This window comes from Paroedura picta, chromosome 13, assembly GCF_049243985.1.
Source record: "Paroedura picta isolate Pp20150507F chromosome 13, Ppicta_v3.0, whole genome shotgun sequence".
NCBI lineage: Eukaryota > Metazoa > Chordata > Lepidosauria > Squamata > Gekkonidae > Paroedura > Paroedura picta.
The window spans coordinates 36,382,483-36,398,611 of NC_135381.1; the positions used below are offsets into that span (position 1 = coordinate 36,382,483).

Sequence of the window (16,129 nt, forward strand, 5' to 3'; positions counted from 1 at the left end):
CCGAGCCATAGCCGACCTGAATTAACGCCTCTAGTTCCAGTCCAGCACTCTAGCACATTGGCTTTCCAGATCAATTTGGTATTCCATATAAATGCAGAAAAACTATCCCCTTTTTCATCTGTAGCAGCTATAAGCATATTGTGTGCGTGGCAGAGGCTTTTAGTTTGTTTATTTGTTTAAAGAGATGTGGGATCTGTGTAAGACCGGCAGGGGATGAAGAGTTAAAAGGCAGGGAATGAAGAGCTAAAGAGACTGATGCCCTTTAAGGCCAGCTCTCTGGCCTCTTTCGTCTAAATGTCTCCCCTCCCAATCTGCAAACTTCCCCTCAAGTCCATTCTTGCTTTTGAGCGGAGATGTCTTTGTGTGCATGTTGTGTGGTTCCCACTGCGATTTTGCAAACTCTCATGAGGGTCAATGAAAGTTGCCCAGCAGGGGGAGGGAGCGATTCGAAAGAATCTTGAGTTTCCTTGGCAGATTCAGCCTTTCCATATTAATGTTGAGATGATATTTCCTCCCCCAACTATTTTGTTGCAAATATTTATGACTCCATATGGAACAACAGATGTTCAAGGAAATGCGTGGCAGAGAAGACTTCATTTTCAGCAATTATCCTGCTACTTGTTGTCACACTGTAGGTGGCTTTACTGAATCTCTTTAAAAGGCACCCAGTCCCTCTCACACACCTTAAGGACATCAGTTTATATTGTTATACCCTCATCTCTTTCTTCCAAGATATGTTTCCTTGGAAAGAAGTGAGATTTAATTCACTGGAGCTTTGTTAAGTGGAATTGCTGGGATGAGGGGAGGAGGGGGGGGGGGCTAGGATTGGGAGTGAGATCCAGCCCAACTCTCTTACCAGTACCGGACTCCTTGTACCATTGCACCAACCGGAATGTCCTAAGTCTGGATCACATTTCCCATGACCCTATCGCACAGTGATAAAGCAAGTTTCTATTCAAGCATGAAAGAATTACACATACTTAATGCTGAGAGGCTGATTCTGTGAAGGCTCAAGGGGGTGGCAGGTTACAGTAGATGAGCGATTGGGATGTGAGTGTCCTGCATAGTGCAGGGGGTTGGATTAGATGACCCAGGAGGTCCCTTCCAACTCTGTGATTCTATGATTCTATGAATTGCTCTGGGTTGCTCAGCAATTTTAAACTTGAACCAAGCACGGAAAAGCAAGGATGTAAGCCTGATTGCCAAATGTATTCAATCTATCATATTTCCAGGAGCCACTTATGGCTGTGAAAGTTGAACGATGAAGAAATTGGATGGGAGGAGAATCGATTCATTTGAACTGTTGGAGAGGGCTTCTGCGGGTTTCATGGACAGCAAAAGTCACCAACGAGGAAATACTGCAGCGCATAAAGCCTGATCTATCACTGGAAGGCAAAACCCACAACATTCTGGCTCACTAACTTTGGCCATATCATGCAATTCAACTCAGTGGAGAAAGCAATGATGCTAGGATGGGTCAGTGGAAAAAAGGAAACGAGGCTGACAAAGAACACGGCGGTTAGACACGATCAAAATGGACACCGGCCAGAACGTTACACAACTTAAAGAAACAGTGCAAGATCGGAAGACCTAGCAACAGTTGAGCCATAGGATCGCCAAGAGTTGGTTGACATCATCATCATTAACCTCTTTAAGGATGGCAAGATAAGGCAATCTTACCCCCTCCCCACACTTAAAACAGCAGCAGCAACCACGTGTTGCAAATATGGACAATGTGGCATGTGTGTATTGCGGGTGTGTGTGTGTGTGTATGTGTGTGTGTGTGGGGTGTGCTTTAACTCTTTCAGCCCAGGATGGGTTAACTGATGAGCTCTGATCAGAGCCCCACACAGCTGCTACTGCTTTAAAAGCAAAACCATGATGCCTGGATCCCTTGGCTCTGCAACGATGGGACCCTTTCCCACTGTGTCATGGCTTTCTGCTACAAAGCCCTTTCCCCTGGCAAAAGCCATTTACACTTAAGATCAGTAATTTTCAATAAGTCAAGAAGTCCGCAGTGTCAGAGGAACGAGGGGTCCAGTGCAGAACCTCTGAAACATGTTTCAGGTTTTTTCTTTCATTTGCAAGGTAAACTTCAATGCGTTCAGTCCCCCCACTCTGCTTGAGAAGAGCTAGAGCTCAGATCAGGGCTTGAATTGCTATGCTAACTCCATTGATGACAAATAGATGCTCAAATTGGGAAAATAGCATGGGGCAGAGGTATAACTCCCCCCATGCTACAGTATCATGGGGGGAGCGCAACCCCTGTGGGGTTGGCAGGATGTGGGTCCGCTGCTTCTCCCTCTCTGCAGCTTGCGGGGGCCAGAGCTTGCTAGGTAAGTCTCGCCCCTCTAAGACTCCGTGGGCTGCCATCACAAGCCAGTGGGTTCCCTCCAAGCTGGCTGCCTGCCGGCCCTGGCTACCTTCCCCAAGGCCTGCTCTGTTCCTGCTGCACCCTTGCCAGGGTCTCTGGGCTGAGGCCTGCCTTCCCCTCTTTGCCTGCAGCTGTCGCATGTCCCGTGCCTTTTGGGCATTGCAGGTCATTCCCCCCCTTGCATGGTGGTGGTCGGGCCTCTCGAATCTCTTGAGCTTTGGGGCAGAGGCTGCCGGAAGCCCACAGAATGTCTGACCTCCCGGCCTGGAGGCAAAGCTGGGTGGTCCGGACATCAGTCATGAACCAAATCCGGACCCCACATCCCTGTGTAAAAAAACCCACTACCACTCAGGTGCTCATACATGGAGCAACACATTTACTGGGTAATTTGGCCTCTAAAATGTCTTCATTGATAAAACTCTGCAGCCATAATACTGTATCAGACGATGCTGTTGGTTTTTTTAACGTGAATAACTTATTTTGCAGTTGGGTTTTATTTTGCTCCAAAGCTATTCAGCAAGTGCTTTGCGTTGAAAAGCAGAATAGAACAAAATTCTGTCTGTGTTCCAGCTTTGATTGTAAACCAACAGTGGTGGTTCACTTCACATGACATTATCCCTAAAAGATGCCTCTCTTCTTCTGCTCCAATACCACTTCCCCGCCCCCGAAACACTGCCTTAAGAAACCTGTGGCAAATCTCCTACAACCAACAAAGTGGAATAAAATATATGACCTTAAATTGACCTTTCCCCTGCAAAAAATTATTGATGCCCATGCTTGATCCCGACAACTAGGGATTCAGGTATAAATAATAAGAAACTGCCTGTGCCCCTAAAACAGCCAATGTTGCATTAGTCACCTGATCCTGCAAGGCCAACCGCAACGAAACAAAAGCCAGAGGAAGAAAAGCTAAACTCTCCATTCATTGCCATAGAGCAGCATTTGTTAACTTTTTAAAAAACCATTGAGAAGCCCCTGAAACATAGAATCATAGAATCATAGAGTTGGAAGGGGCCATACAGGCCATCTAGTCCAACCCCCTGCTCAACGCAGGATCAGCCCAAAGCACCCTAAAGCATCCAAGAAAAGTGTGCATCCAACCTTTGCTTGAAGACTGCCAGTGAGGGGGAGCTCACCACCTCCTTAGGCAGCCTATTCCACTGCTGAACTACTCTGACTGTGAAATTGTTTTTCCTGATATCTAGCCTATATCGTTGTACTTGTAGTTTAAACCCATTACTGCGTGTCCTCTCCTCTGCAGCCAATGGGAACATTCTTCAGGCTTTGAGAAACCCCAGAAGTGGCGTGATCATGCAGAATATGGTTGGGAAGCATAGCAGAGTACACGCCCCCTGCCCCCCTTCCCACCCCCTCCAGGCCCATCGGTGACCACTGGGGGGAGAGAGGAGCGACATGACCACATATGGTCATATCATCTGACAAATGTTTAACAAATTTAATAAATATATTTAAAAATTAATTAACTGCCACCCATTCACGAATCTCTTCCAGGGCTGTCACAAAACCCTGGTTGAGAAAGCCTGCCGTAAAGAATCTATTCAGAGCAGCTGTCAGCACAGCAGCCCAAAGACAGCTGAGCAGAAAAAAACCCAGCTGCTTTGCAGGGTAGACTCTGTGGCATTATATTTCCACCCTCTCCAGGCTCCACCCCCCCAAAATCCCCAGGTATTTCCTAATCCAGGGTTGGCAACTGTATGTGATTTGCTTTCCCATGTTATTTTGGGCTGGGCCTCAGTGGGAGAGGAGAGATGAGCTCTGGGGGTCTTTCTCTGGAGATCCATGGTAGCTCTCAACAGCTCTGTGTGAGGACGAAGAAGAAGAATGCTTAGGCAAAAGATCATGTTCAGACCAATCTAGCAATCTCACAGACTTTAACAGGACTGTTAAACTGCACTTCTTAACATATTAGCAAATATATGGATGCATTAAACCCTTTGAACCCTGCCTTAAAAAGAAAAATCCTTGAAGACGATAGGAAATAGTGTTTCCGACTTCCTGTTTTATTAAGGTTTGTTTTACAACAGTATTAAATAGGTTATAAAGGACAATTCTGCTATTATTCCCTTCCCTGCTTAGACTTAATAAATATTATATCCCACACCATCCATTAAAGCCAAGCAGTGGAGAAAATAAGTGAGCTAGTAATCTCCTCCGCAGATGTAAAATATCCTTAATAAACTTGGGGTGTATAACAGTCAGGAACAAATTACTCATGTCTGTTTTAATAAAATAGTACCTTAAAGTAGTATTATTCTTAAAGTGCTGACATTCCCACCGGCACAACGAGCAGATCTTTTCAAAGCAACACAGATTGTTAAATCGGCCAGATATCTCCCTGCAATAGAGAGCTTCTGTCCGAGCAGATACCGGGTTTGTTGAGAAAGCATCCAGGGAGCAATAAAGCTGATAGGAAGCATATTTCTCAGTGGTATTTTAGCACTGTGAAAAATTCAATCACGGGGAAAAAATGTTTTGCTGTAAACATTTGAAGAGTCATATAAAAGCAATAGCTTCCCTCCAGCACCTGCTTAAATAATTTTAAGAGGCAAAATACAGTTGTTCTCCCCATCTTTGAAAAGCCTTCAGAGACCAATTCCTATTAATAACCCTAAAGGCATTGGGGCAAGGCCCTGTAAAAATTAGATATAATTATCATTCAAAATGAAGGACATTTGACCAATTGTGCTCATCTGTTCAGTAGCACATGTCCCCCGCCCCCCCCCCCCCCCCCAAGATTCTCCAACAGGAATATGACTGGGATGTGCAAATTCTAACCCTCTTGCACGGCATCCTAAGTGAGGTTACACCCTACTGAAGTCTGCTGAAGCCAGTGGGCTCAGAAGGGTGTAACTCTGCTACGGACTGTATCTTCAGGGTGCTATACCAGTGACTTCTGCCATCAAAATGCAATAAGATCCCAGCTGGATCCATCAAATCTAGCATCCCATTTCCTACACTGGACAACGTTTTTTCCAGATTGGATTAACCAAATGCACGCCCCTAATCTGAGACAAAGTACTTTGCATCATGTGAGTCAGTGTCAGAATAGTACTGGTTCAAATTCTTTTTCAGCCACAAATTTTAGTGGGTAACTTTGAGCCAGTCTCTCTCTTCTCAGCCTAATCCACCTTGCAGGGTTGATGGGAGGATAAAGTGATCATTTTGACTGTCCTTTTCTGCAACTTCTGTTAAATGGCTGCTTCCAACATTCTGGGACCAGAAAGATTAACCCCACAACCCCCTGCATGCCTTGATAGTCCCAGGATTTCTTGTTGTGTACAGAGCTCCTGGTGGACCCACACTAAAGAAGAAGAGGAAAGGTGACGACCCCTTATTGATCTTTCCACCAAATTGCCTTCAGACCTTCCTAGAAGACACAGTTTAATAAAGCAGAGCATTAGCAACTATTTGCAAAGACAAACCATGCAAAGGTCTCAATGGACACAGCAAAGTAATCATAATGAACTGAGAAGTATATCAATCTTGATTACTTCCTGTACATTCCCTTCTTCCCGAATTTCTTTTTTGGGGTGGTGACTGCAGAAAAATAGGGCCATTCACTCTTTCAGATTAATGAAGTAGCATATAACCTCTGTACTTCAATTGTTCTCAAACAATAAAACATGTTCCTGCTTTTACAGCCTATTCTGTTTGGATTTATATCCTTTAGTAATAGCTTTTGACTGAAGAAAGCTACTTGCTCTAACTGTGGGGGGGGGACGGGGGGAGAAAAAAGGAAAGAAAAGCATCCTAGCATCATGCAAATTGGACTCGGAGTCTGGAAATAAAATCAAACTCGAGTAATGAACTACAGAAACTTTTAAATTACCCAAAGAACATGGTTAGGAGCCTAGCTACAGCCATTGACAGATGGTTGCGAACTATTATTTGAAAGTCCAACTTGAAGTAGAAACAGTAGCAGGGGATCCTTGGAGATGCTGGACATCCTTGTGGTGTTTCGATCAACAAAACCGTTATTAACGCGAGTGAGGTTACCACAATTCCAAATGACTCTGTGTTAGAATAGGAATTTGTCCAACTTGCCTTTCCCTCCTGGATCCTAACCTGAGTTAGAGAGTGCCCTTTCCTCCTCACTGTCAGAGTCTCTAGGAAATGTAGCTTTCTTAAAGTGGCCAAGTCTTTCATTTGGATGGCACAATGCCACCAAAAGAAATGTCCCTTAGCTGAGCACCAGCTCTACGTTCCTGCTGACCTTTATCACTGTGCAGAAAGTCAGTTTAGAGGAAACTTCACCCATAAAAGCCTGTTGATTGTTTGAGCCTTGTCAACCTTTTGACCATGGAGGAGCCCATGAAAAAAAGAATTTCAGGCTTTGAGGCACCCAGGAAGTGATGTCAAGTGGCCATGCCTCCCTGCCACAACCCAAGAAGGGACATAATTGTTGACATTAACAGGCAGGCTTGAGGAGGATGGGCGGGGGGTGAGAGGAGGAGGTTTAAAATGGGATAGGCATGCAGGCCCTATCCCCTTCCAGGTACAGAAACCAGGGATCTCACTCATGCTTGGGAGGTGGGAAGCGGGAGTAATGGAAATGACCAGCTCCCTAGCCTGTGGCCAAGTCCATCAAGGCAGGGGTAGTCAACCTGTGGTCCTCCAGATGTCCATGGAGTACAATTCCCATGAGCCCCTGCCAGCAAACGCTGGCAGGGGCTCATGGGAATTGTACTCCATGGACATCTGGAGGACCACAGGTTGACTACCCTTGCATTAAGGCAAGCAGGGAAAGGCCACAGCCCCCCTCTACATCTCCTGTGGACCCCTGGTTGGGAATCCCTTCTTTAGAGGTTAGGCGGATATCTCCCATAGGTCCTCTTTGTGGTTATCCCTTGATTATGGAATACCTTCCCAACAGTGATTTGAGGCCTACCTTCCTACCTTTCAGACATGGAATTTATATCCGTCCATCAGCTCTAGAAGAATAATAAATCCAACAGCATGGACTGAAGGACTTACTGAAGGATTTACTGACGAGCAATAGATTTGGACTTAGTACTTGGATGGGATACTGGTTAGGAATCCCATGGATACCACCTTGAGTTCCATGCTGGAAGAAAAATAGGGTATCATTGATATAATTATCATACCGCCTGCTGTTGATGGTTCAGCTACTGATGAGCTGTGTCCTGCTTGAAGGTTTTAATTTGGGTTTGTGTGTGTTTAATATTGTATCCTTTTATTTTGGATTGAATACCTGAGAGTGGAAAGGCAGGGTAAAAAAAAACACACCTCTGTGCCACAAAACAATCCAATAAACTTGACTGAGGCCAACTGGATTTCTGTCATACCACTAGGCTTAATAATCTGTCTAACATGGATGCAGGAGTAAGCCATTTTCCTTCCCCAAATAAACACTTCTCTGCTGTTTCCATAACATTAGTATTACACTGAGAATCTTCAGAAGGGACCACCAAGAGGAACATTCAGCCTTTTGAGACATGTCAGTTTATCCATCATTAAAACACACACACACAAATGGAATTATAAGGGAGAAGGTGAACTGCTATAATTAAAAACTCATTTTTGTACAAGCCAGCACTGCTACTGCTGCAGAGTTCATGAGCAACTCATCAATTTATCCTTCTATAAAGTTCAAAACAGCTCCTTTCCAAACTGCATCCTTTATAACAAAAAACGAATTATTTCCTACATTTTGCTGAGTTTTTACCTGCTTTGCCTGGCAAAGTTTATAATACACACAAGGTGATATATATATATCTGCAATTAAATAACAACAAAAGAATCAAAATTCAAATTCTAGATTTCAAAAAGTAACAACAAAATTCTTGATGTTTTGTCATGCAGTAGCTCATCAGTAGTAACCATACAAGACCTACTGATAAAGGAAAGATATCAGCTTCTAGTAAATGCCAGAAATGTGGACTTGGGTGTAGAAAGGCTTGGGTGAAGCTTGGGTGAATGCCTTGGGTGAAGCTACCATACCATCAGGAGCTTGGATTGGTCAATTCCCAATAAAAAAAATCTGTGCAGGAAAGCAGTGATCAGACTGGTGCTCTAAAGCAGTGGTCCCCAGCCTTTTTTATCATCGGGGACTGGTCAACGCTTGACAATTTTACTGAGGCCCAGGGGGGGGTAGTCTTTTGCCAAGGGATGTCACCGCCTGAGCCCCTGCTCCACTTGCTTTCCCGCTGGCGCCCCTGACTTCCTGCCGCCCACTGGGGGGCGCTGCCAGCAGCAGCTGCACAGTGTCACACCAAGGGGAAGCCCCAGCCATGGCGGCCACTGGAGAACACCAAAGGTGAGCCTGAGGCAGCAGCCGGGGAGGAGGACGAGGAGCAGCCGCGGCCCGGTATCGACTGACCCACAAACCGGTACCGGTCCCCGGCCCGCGGGTTGGGGAACACTGGGCCCCAGCTATGATTCTTCCCTGATCCCAGGGGGCATCACAACGTTTGATCCTTTGAGGACAAGGAAGAAAGCAGCAGGAGCATTACACATGTGCAAAGTGCAGCCCAGATCGAGGGATTCATGGTCGACTAGCTAACCTTGATGGAAGCACTTTGAGCATTCCCAAAGACTCCTGGAAACCAATGAGCTAAAAAGGAGGAAGGATTCATGCCTTCAAGCCTGACTCCCAGTGCAATGAATTCCTGTGTCAGTTGTTGGCCAACACATGCTGGCACCCCAAAGCTCTTCTGTGCAGGGTTTGAGAACTATGCTTTTATTGCCGTAGTAACACCCACCTACCCCAAATATAATAGCAAGTAATGTGATCATTGCCCTCGGCAGCCGCAGTGAACGGCTTCCAATAGCTCGGAGACTTAAACATTAGTACCGACATAAGAAGATTGGCTTTTAACAGGCAAACGTGCCCCACAGTCTCCCCAAACATTAAAGGCACTTTTCAAACTTGATTTTACTGAAATGTTAACGACCAGAACAAACTACAGGAGGCTGAAAAGGAAAAGTAATTATTTCAACAGATGAAAGGAAACAGTAAATTAAAATTCCAGCTTGAAAAGAGGTGCTGTAATTTATCTGTTTCAAGGAACCGTTGCAGCAAAGGACACTGTGGAGATGTGAATTTAGTCGCTTGTCTCTTTCTTTTGCTTTCTTGCTCACTACAAGATGCCACTTGGAAAGCTGGATTAGAGTGTTTAACGGTCAACAAGTAAGCAATCTCGGAAATGCTTTGCTGGAGTAAGAGTAACTTAAAGATTTCCAAATATCTGTTTTCTGCTTCGGAGACAAATAACATATTGCTGCATTGATTCTGGCTTGTGCATGAGAGTAAAGTGGCAGAATAAGCCATAGTTTACCCAGTTTACTGAGCTCTGGTGCTGGAGAAGACTCTTGAGAGTCCCTTGGACTGCAAGGCGAACAAACCGGTCAGTCCTAGAGGAGATCAGCCCTGACTGCTCCTTAGAAGGCCAGATCCTGAAGATGAAACTCAAATACTTTGGCCACCTAATGAGAAGGAAGGACCCCCTGGAGAAGAGCCTAATGCTGGGAGCGATCGAGGGCAAAAAAAGAAGGGGACGACAGAGAATGAGGTGGCTGGATGGAGTCACTGAAGCAGTCGGTGCAAACTTAAATGGACTCCGGGGAATGGTAGAGGACAGGAAGGCCTGGAGGATCATTATCCATGGGGTCGCGATGGGTCGGACACGACTTCGCAACTAACAACAATAACAACCCATGTTACAAACGATCAGAGAACAGGCCAGCACTTTTATGGAGCGGTATGGCATTTCCCAAGAGGGAAATAATTAAATGTATTTTGGCAACATGCAATATTTGTATAAAAGACAACACAGAGCAGGAAGCCAACTAGGGAAGTGTGGGGGGGTATTATCTCTGCTACCCCTGAGTACCTCTGGAGATACAAGGCAGAAACAAATAAAGAAGGATACATTTCTCCAGAGATTATGCAGTTATCATTTTCAGATGAGTAGCACTACAGACCAGAATGGACATTTGATAACCCCCCACTTCCTGTATGGGAACTGAAGCAGGAGTGTGGCAATATGATCCAAAAATCAGCCTACTTTATGGTTTCTCAACATTTTGTTATGGGTGGTGAGCTGCTCAATTGACCAGATGAATATATTCTCTATTGACTGCCTATTCTTGGGCTGTGATCAAATCGAGTCAAATATTCCCTGGAGCCAGAAAAGGATCGCCAACAGCTTAGTTTTCTTATTTCCTCTCCGTGCCGTTTGTTAGCAACGGATGCTGACCCTGAAGCCCTGCAACAGGGGAAGGGGCACAGATTGGGCAAAGCTTGCAGTGTTCCCTTCCCCCCAATTGTAACCGAGTGTGTTTCCAAAGCAGAAGAATTGGTTTGCTGCCTTTCTAAACACAGTAGCCTTTAACAACTGAATTCGCTTTAGAAGTACAAAAAAATAAGAGTCCAGCAGAACCTCAAAGCAGCCTTTTCCAACCTTCTGACTGTGGAGGAGCCCCTGAAATAATTTTTCAGGCTTTGAGGAGCATCAAATGTGGTGTCAGCTGGCCATGCCCCCTGGAAGTGACATCACCTGAAGTGACATCACTTCCCATATTAACAGACAGGCTTGGGGAGGACTAGGGATGGCGGGGAGACAGGAGGTGGTTTAAAGTGGGAGTAGGCATGCAGGCTCCACCCCCCTGGGGTGCAGAAACCATGAGAGGACTCATGCTTGGGATGGGGACTAAGAGGAGCGGCTGGTTCCCCAGCTTCTGGTTGAGCCCATTAAGGCAGGATGGGAAGGTCTGTGGAAACCCTCTGAAGCTCCAGCAGACCCCTGGGGTCCACAGACTGAGCCTGCTTCTGTCTGGAAGTAGGAATTAGTCCCAATCCCCAACAGGTGGTGAGGCCTGTCAAATCCCTGGTGTGGAAGTGGTCAGAGAAGAACCGGAAATGAGGAAAAGTAAATGAGATTATCAAGTGGGATTATTAGGGTGAAGAGTGCAAATTCAGCCAGACCAGTCCAATTTAAGCTTAACAAACCTTACAGAGGAAGGGCCATAATCAGTGGTACAGCATCTGCTGGGCATGTGGAAGTTCCCAGGTTCAATCCTGCGGAGGAAGTGGTGCCTGGAGATTAGTTTTTATTCCTGAAGATCTCCAGGCCCCCACCTGGAGGTTGATGACCCAGCTACCTGCACATGGAGAAGGAGTGGGAGATCAAACCAGGCTCTAAAGGTGTGACATGGGGAGGTGGGTGGGTGACTTCCTCCCAGGGACACTTAGGAAAGGGGTGTCCCACAACCAGAAACCACGTCCGCAATGAGGTGACGCGCCAAGGGGGTTCCACGGTGAATTTAACATCTCTAACACATTGGGAGATGCCCACCACCTAATGAATCAGACTGGTCTGTGAACACAGGGGGGTTCATGTAAGTTTGAGGTTTGTGACGCCCCTGACCCACGAACCCCCACAGACCTCCATTTTTCAGGTTCGTGCCCACCTCTAGTCTGACTCAGTATAAAGCGTTCTAAGAATGTCAAACTCAGAATGTATCTGACTGTATAAACCACTCAATAGCTAGAGCTGACACATATTCACTATCACTGGATAGGTGGTTACAGGAGGTATGGAGGGGGGGGGGGAGGAAAGCAAGTCCACCATGAAATGTTGTTTAAAGAGACATCCCAAATATGACTTTTTTTTGTTTGTTTTTTTTAAAGGACAGCATTCTAATAATGGACTGAGACTAGGAGAAAGAAATGGTCCTGAGTAAGAAGGCGGAGCATGCAAGGAAGAGTAATAAAGGTGGGAAATAATTCAACATTGGTAACCATGTTAGTCTGTCTGTAGCAGTAAAGGAACAAGAATCTAGGAGCACCTTAAAGACTAATATCATTGTGGCAAGTGACTCATGAAAGCTCCTTCCCTGCCCATACTGACCTCATTCAGGAACACCTGATAATCTTCCAGGAGGCTTCCACTTCCCTAAAAATTATGGTTTAAAAACTCAGGCCATATATTCCTTCATGATCTTTAAGGCCTTTCCAGTTTATAGTGCAATACACACAGTGCTTGCTCCTTTGCTCTTACATGGGATCTAGACACCTGCTTCTAAAGCTATATTTTGCCATCTAAAAGCCCAGGTTCCCATTTCCTGGCAACTTCTTTCTTAACTCCCTGCCCCAGGGGTAGTCAAACTGCGGCCCTCCAGATGTCCGTGGACTACAATTCCCAGGAGCCCCTGCCAGCGAATGCTGGCAGGGGCTCCTGGGAATTGTAGTCCATGGACGTCTGGAGGGCCGCAGTTTGACTACCCCTGCCCTACCCAATTTTCACTAGTTGCCTCCTCTGCCACCAACAGTTGTGATGGAGCACTTTCAAGATGAAGCCAACTATGGGTTCTACAGAGAGACTTAAAGAATATCAGAGTTGCCCTAATAGATCGGTTCAGTGATCTATCTTTCCACGCAGCAACCAACTAGCTGCCCCAGAGAGCCAACAAACAAGGAAAAGAGGAAAAGGGCGTTCCCTTATGCTTCCTGGTATTCAGAGATCTTCAGTCGTCTTGGCCTGCAGTCACTGAGGTTGAACCCTGTGCTCATGGCCATTACTTTACCCACTGGCAAGGGATTTCAAAATCTGGTTACCTGTTCAATGAAGAAGTGTTTCCGTGTGTCCATTCTGAATCTACTGGCCATCAACTTTAATTATTATTTTATTAGAATTACATTAATTTATCAAAGTTATATCCTGCTCCCTCTCTCCCGAACGGGACACAGGGCAGCTAACAGCATGTAAAATATATCGGATACAAATAATACAAAAGGTACAAGAAATTAAAGATATCAAACAATTAAAAATCTATTCCTATTAAAAATAATAACGAGTACGATGCATGGTAGGGAAGACAAAGCTGAAGCATACCAGCTGCCTGATGGATCCCAATCACCCAAAAGCCATCTGAAAAAGAGTAGCCTTTGCATGCCTGGTGGAACCCAAGGAGGCTGAGCAAGGCACACACCTGTTCAGCCAGCTGGTCCCACAGGATGAGGGCCACTACTGAGAAGTCCTTGCCCTTGTTGACACAATGACAGGGGCTCATGGGAATTGTAGTCCATGGAGATCTGGAGAGCCACAGTTTGACCACTCCTCCCTCAGCGGTTAGCCTGTTGGATTAGGACTGGGGAGGCCTGAATTCATATCCTCCCTCAGGCATGAAGGGATCTTGGGTATATGTCTGAGTGATATGGGTGAAGAGAGGACCAGGTCCACTTTCCTGACCTCCTTGGAAGAAGACAGAAATACAAACACAAGTCCACAATGAACAATAAAGTGCCAACACAAAACACAGAGCAGCTTGAGTAGAACTGATTTGTGAAAGATTCCCAAGGCAACTCAGACCAAAGCTTAAAAGGGGTCCGTTTCCATTACGCCCAGATGGCAATTCTTCCTGAAGTCATCCTTAGGTCACTGTGTTTGAATCCTATCTTATTTGTCTGACTCCAGGCAGCCAAGCATCAGCTGCTGCCTAGTTCTGCTCTTGTGCTTTCAACTCTGGACTGCAGGTCTTTTCTTTGTCCTGAGGTAGAGAGGCAGGAACCAGACATAAAACTGCTGATCTCTGGCAGTCCTAGTGACCTCACTAGACAGCACTTTACTGGGGAGGGAGTTGGGTCTATTGTTAGACTCCCCTCTTAAAGAACCTTGTTATTCATTCCCAGCCCTGATGATGGGGCAAGCTAACGGTCTAAAACAAAACAAAACCAAAACCCAAAATGCTGACTTAATACCAAAAGAACAAAAAGCACCGTTCGGTGAGAAAGAAACGGTCACTTGAGGAGCAGACTTATAATTTGGTTTGACTCTTGAAAACTGCCTGAGCAGTATCTGTTCCAAACAATAAATCCCAGCGTCGCGGAGCAGAGATGGTTAGGGTGCAATGCTAGCACGGATACATCAAAAACAAGTTTGTCAGGAAAGGCACTTGGCAGCCGTGAGACTAAAAACTGCAAGTTTTGCCCACAATATATACGTTTTATTTAAGGGGGGGGGGAAGAAATGTGAAATTCAGTCTTCCACAGAAGAAGCAGTGTCATGAGAAAACTTGGGAGTCGAAAAGTTCTGTAAACGCTGCATTTTCAATATTGAAGTGTCAGTCTTCATTCATTCCCTGACAAGGTTGTCAGTCAAACGGCAATCTCATTTTGTTAAGACTTTAACCAAAGATCAAAGCAATGATACTGCTGAGTTCACATTATCTTCCCAGAGATAACGACTTGAAGACTTTCATATACTGCATCGATATTAACTTTGCTCCGGCCCCTTCTTCCCAAGAAAGTCAAGTGACATAATGTTTTGGCAACCCTCCTAGGCCCCGCTGTCAACCTTTGGTGTCCACAGGATCAGTACCTTCTCTCCTCCCACAGTTCCATGCTCCACACTGCAATGAGTCCATGCTCCACACTGCAATGAGTCCAGCCTTGCATCCCAATAAACTGATGGCAATTAAAATAAACAAAAAATAAAGAAGGGAAAAAAAAAACATTTCCTCTCTCTTCCGTCTCCTTCTTGAGTTGTACTGGAGGTCTTTTATTCAATAACAATAGTTAGGCAATAAAAAGATGAGTGAGCAATACTGTGGTATATCATCCTTTTGCTCCCGACTTTAGCCCAATGGCAAATGAAAGGCATCCAGAATCAATTCCAAGAAGCTAATAAATTCCACCTGTGAAAGCAGGGAAAATATAACTTTTGCAACCTCATCATCCAGCTGATTTGTAAGCAAAGCTGGCCCCCGTTCCCGAACAGTATGTCACCTACGGTTTCCCTTCCAAGTGGGTAATATAACATTTCTACTGAGCTTATATTCAGAGGCTAAACATATTTATATCTTCACTCTCAAAACATATGTCCAGCTAATATCGTAGTAAAAATAAGAATGTTCCGCAGACAGGAAATAATCACATTGATCACTATCAGTTATTTCATCGCAGAATGGTGACTGAAAGGTACATCTCCATGCAAGGGCATTTCGGGGGGGGGGGGGGGCGCTTCCTGTTACAAAGATCTTTTAAAGCTGATTTTCAAAGAGGCTTTTCCAATTGGATTCCATCTTTTGCAGTCTGCATAATGCTGCCACAAAGACCTACATTATGCACATTCACTTCAAGCGCTAATGTTTTTGACACCCATAATTTTCTAGGGGACAGGAAGCCATGTCCCCAAAAGGGTAGTCCGGATGCTTCAAACATAAGACGACTCACCAAGCTTTGCTTACACAAGCGGATAAGTAACAAAGGCAGGAGATGGCAGACTCGCACAATAAGAAGCACATCTAAAGTTTGATGTTGGGGAGGGAAGACTGAAGAACCGTATCCAGGAGTTGTAAAATGGAGACCTTTTTTGGGACCTTCCTATAATCCTGGAACCTTCTTCGTTCTGATCTACCCCTACTATTTCCTGCTCCAGGTAGAACTTGCTTGGTGTAGTGCAGTGGTTCTCAAGCTGGGGGTTGGGACCCTTTGGGGGTCAAATGACCCTTTCACAGGGGTTACAGCAGGGCAAGCAGCTTGACCGGGGGGGGGGGCACCATCCACACAACAGCCTTGCGGGATAGATTGAGATAGAGCGTTCGTTTGGAGCAGCAGAAAAAGAGCGAGATCGGTATGGTGGGACAAGAGGCACACCTGAACTGAGAAACCCTGGAAGAAAACCAATTTCTATACAATCCTGAACAATGGATCTTCATGTCATTGGTCAGTTTTGGTTTAATTTCTGTGAAAGAACCCTTGCATAATTTTAT

General features: G+C 45.4%; 1 protein-coding gene and 1 long non-coding RNA gene across 4 annotated transcripts in view; one reads left to right on the forward strand and one right to left on the reverse strand.

The window, feature by feature from the left end:
• Positions 1 to 16,129, reverse strand: part of DACH2 (dachshund family transcription factor 2) — a 355,035-nt gene that overhangs the window by 33,804 nt on the left and 305,102 nt on the right. The window lies entirely within an intron of this gene.
• Positions 1 to 16,129, forward strand: part of LOC143822435 (uncharacterized) — a 67,577-nt gene that overhangs the window by 33,149 nt on the left and 18,299 nt on the right. Inside the window, exon 2 of the long non-coding RNA XR_013226150.1 lies at positions 12,048 to 12,132. This is a non-coding gene — a long non-coding RNA (uncharacterized LOC143822435). The remainder of the gene's footprint in view (positions 1 to 12,047; positions 12,133 to 16,129) is intronic.